The following is a 4,042-nucleotide window of genomic DNA, read 5'->3' as shown; positions in this document are numbered from 1 at the left end:
GCTCAGAAGGTGGGCGACTGTGACCAGTGATAGTCATGTATATAGAGATTGGAAATGCATGTGAAATCGTCTCAATGTCAATTGCTTTGGAATGAATTCTTCTGTATGAAAAAAAAAAAAAACAAGTATCTTCTTGAACTCCCTCAAATTAAGGTAAAGAATAAGAACAAATCATAAAAAAAAATATATGGTAAAGACAAGGTAATACTGATGTAAACAAATGGTCCAATTTATGAAAATGCGACTCCATTAAGGGTACTGTTCATTGTATATCTAAAATTATTTCATATAAGCAAATCATAAAGCTACATATGTTATAAACTAGAAGTATGCAACACCTTGACCAAATTAAGTATAATAAAATATTGATTGTATTAAAAAAATCCATCAGAAGAAAAGAAATAACAAAAATCAGAGCAGAAATTAATGAAATAGAAACAAAGAAAGCAATACAAAGAATCAATGAATCTAAGAGCTGGTTCTTTAAAAAGCTAAACAAGATAGACAAATCCTTAATCCAGTTAACCAAGGAAAGAAAAAGCAAATTCAAATCAACAAAATCAGAGATTGAAAGGGGAAACACCACAACAGACAGATCCAGAACATTATAAGGGAATACTTTAAAAATCTATACTCTATAAAATTTGAAAACCTAAAAGAAATGGATGGCTATTTAAAATCATGGGAACCACCAAAGTTAAACCAAGAAGAGATCAACAGTTTAAAAAGACCCATAACTTATAGGAAATTGAAACAGTAATAAAAAACTTCCCAACTAAAAAAAGCACAGGCCCAGATGGATTTACAGCAGAATTCAACCAGACATTTAAAGAAGACCTGAAACCAATACTACTTAAACTATTCAAAATGATAGAAACAGAGGGAGAACTCCCAAATTCCTTCTATGAAGCCAGAATCACTCTAATACCAAAATTAAGTAAAGAAACAACCAAAAAGGAAAACTGTAGAAGCATATCCTTAATGAACATAGATGCAAAAATTCTCAACAAAATACTTGCAAAATTGCATACAGACACAAATCAAAAAGATCATTCACTATGATCAAGTAGGCTTCATTTCAGAGATGTAGGGATGGTTCAATACATGCAAGTCAATAAATACCATCAATCATATAAATGGACTCAAAGACCAATAAAAAAATAGAAACACATTGTCATCTCAATAGATGCAGAAAAGGCTTTTGATAAAATTCAGTAAGCATTCATGATAAAAGTTCTAAAGTGAATTGGACTGGAGGGAACATACCTCAGCATAACTAAGGCTATATATAACAAATCCACAGCCAACATCATTCTAAATTGAAAAAAACTAGAAGCATTTCTGTTAAAATCAGGAACCAGACAAGGATGTCCACTATCTCCATTCCTTTTCAACATAGTGCTTGAAACTCTTGCTCGAGCAATAAGACAAGAGAAAGACATTAAAGGAGTACTAATTGGAAGAGGTCAAATTATCCCGTTTTACAGACAATATGATACTTGCTTGGACTATTCTTTTCCATCCTTTAACCTTAAGGCAGTGCCTATCCCTGTAAGCTAGATGGGTTTCTTGCAGACAACAAGAAGATAGTTTTTGAAAACCAAAACCACAATATCATCTCAATAGATGCAGAAAAGATTTTTGACAAAATTCAGCATGATTTATGTTCAAAGTCCTAGAGGGAACTGGACTGGAGGGAATGTACCTCAACATCATTAAAGCTATATACAACAAACCCACAGCCAACATCATTCTAAATGGAGAAAAACTGGAAGCATTCCCATTAAAATCAGGAACCAGAGAAGGATGTCCACTATCTCCATTCCTTTTCAACATAGTGCTTGAAACTCTTGCTAGAGCAATAAGACAGGAGAAGGAAATTAAAGGAGTAACAATTGGAAAAGAAGAGCTCAAATTATCCCTTTTTGCAGATGATATGATAATATATCTAAGGGATGCCAAAAATTCCACCAGAAAATCCTAGAAGTGATCAACACTTTCAGTATAGTGGCAGGTTATAAAATCAATCTATAAAACTCAGTAGCCTTTCTATGTACCAATAAAAATCAATTGGAGAAATAATACAAGAAAATGCTCCCACTCACAATTGCTGCAAAAAAAAAAAATCTTGGAATAAATCTGACCAAAGACACTGTGCTGGAGAGCTTTAGTGTCAATTTGACTCACCTGGGTTGAGGGAGCCTCAATTGGAGAATTTCCTTCATTGGATTGGCCTGTGGCCATGTCCATGGGGCATCTTCTTGATTGTTGAGTGATGTGGGAGGGCCCAGCCCACTGTGGGTGGTGCCACCTCTGGGCAGGTGGGCCTGTGTTACATAAGAAAGCAGGCTGAGCAGGGGCCAGGGGAGCAGGTCAGTAAGCAGTGATCCTCCATGGCCTGTGCTCCAGTTCCTGCCTCCAGGTTTCTTCCCTGAGTTCCTCCCTTGGGTTCCCTGATGAATTGTCACCCAGGAGATGTAAGCTGAATAAACTTTTCCCTCCCCAAGTTGGCAGTGGTCAGAGTGTTTTGTCACAGCAATGAAGAAACAAACTAAGACAGACATCAAAGATCTCTACAATGAAAATTTTAAATCATTAAAGAAAGAGATTGAAGAAGACACCAGGAGATGGAAGGACCTCCCATGCTCATGGATTGGAAGAATTAATATTGTGAAAATGATGATCCTACCAAAAGCAATATATAGATTCAATGCAATACCAATTAAAATCCCCATGACGTACTTCACAGAATAAGAAAAAAAAAATCCTTAAGTTCATATGGAAGCACAAAAGACCCCAGATAGCCAAAGCAAACCTGAGCAAAAAGAGCAACACCAGGGGGATCACTATACCAGATCTCAAAGTATACTACAGAGCTATAGTCATAAAAACAGTATGGTACTGGCACAAAAATAGACACATAGGTCAATGGAACATCATTGTAGACCCAAACCTAAGTACATGCAATTTCAGCCACCTGATATTTGACAAAGGTGCCAAGAACACACACTGGAGTGAAGACAGTATCTTCAACAAAGGGTGCTGGCAAAACTGGATCTCCACCTGCAGAAGAATGAAACTAGATCCTTATCTTTCACCTTGTACAGAAGTCAACTCCAAATGGATCAAATACTTCAATGTGAAACTGGAAACCCTGAAACTATTAGAAGAAAATATTGGCAGTAACTTACAAGATATAGGTGTAGGAAAGAATTTTCTAAATCAGACAGAAGTTACTCAGGAATTAAGGTCAACAATCAACAAGTGGCACTTCATTAAACTAAAATGGCTCTGTACAACAAAAGAAACAATCAAAAAAGTGAAGAGAAAACCCACAGAATGGGAAAAAAATCTTCACCAGTGACACATCTGACAGAATCCAGAATATTTAAAGAACTCAAAAACAAAGAATTGGGGTTGGGGATTTAGCTCAGTGGTAGAGCACTTACCTAGCTAGTGCAAGGTCCTGGGTTTGGTCCTCAGCTCTGGAAAAAAAAAAGACAAAATAGCAGAAAACAAAGAATTGAGAAACCAAATAACCCAATTAAAAGATGAGCTAAAGATCTAAACAGAGAATTCTCAAAGAAAGAAAAAAGATGGCTAAGAAACATCTCAAAAAGTGTCCAATATCCTTAGTAATTAGGGAAATGCAAATTAAAACCACCCTAATCAGAGTGGCTTAGGATCAAGAGAACAAGTGATAACAAATGTGGCGAGGATGTAGAGAAAGGGGAATGCTCATTCACTGCTGATCGGAATGCAAACTTGTGCAACCCCTGTGAAAAACAGCATGGAGAACTCTTAAAAAACTAAAAATGGTACTTGCTGTGTTCCTTGGCCAGTTTTAATTTGGAGAGGTGAACCCAACCGGGTTGTTTCGAGAGCCTGGCTGCAGTCGGGGTAGACAGGATCACCAGGTAAGGACCAATGCGGCTGGAGGGTTTCCTTCACTCCTTTCTGTTTGGTGTGAACCTGCAGGTAGGAGTGATCTCCAGGTTAAAGTGGGTGGTCAATTTGGCCTTTAGAAGCCTGGGGAATAAAT

At 37.0% G+C, this 4,042-nt stretch overlaps 1 long non-coding RNA gene across 1 annotated transcript in view; it reads right to left on the bottom strand.

Annotated features, from left to right (window-relative positions):
- The window catches only part of LOC115072430, a 25,233-nt gene extending 21,755 nt beyond the window's left edge, over positions 1-3,478 (bottom strand). Inside the window, exon 1 of the long non-coding RNA XR_003851491.1 lies at positions 3,450-3,478. This is a non-coding gene — a long non-coding RNA (uncharacterized LOC115072430). The remainder of the gene's footprint in view (positions 1-3,449) is intronic.
- Between the last annotated feature and the right edge of the window lie 564 nt (positions 3,479-4,042).

Source organism: Nannospalax galili, unplaced genomic scaffold (assembly GCF_000622305.1).
Source record: "Nannospalax galili isolate Female #2095 unplaced genomic scaffold, S.galili_v1.0 scaffold1082, whole genome shotgun sequence".
Classification (NCBI taxonomy): domain Eukaryota; kingdom Metazoa; phylum Chordata; class Mammalia; order Rodentia; family Spalacidae; genus Nannospalax; species Nannospalax galili.
Note: the sequence above shows the minus strand (reverse complement) of the source record. Positions and strands in the feature narration are given on the sequence as shown.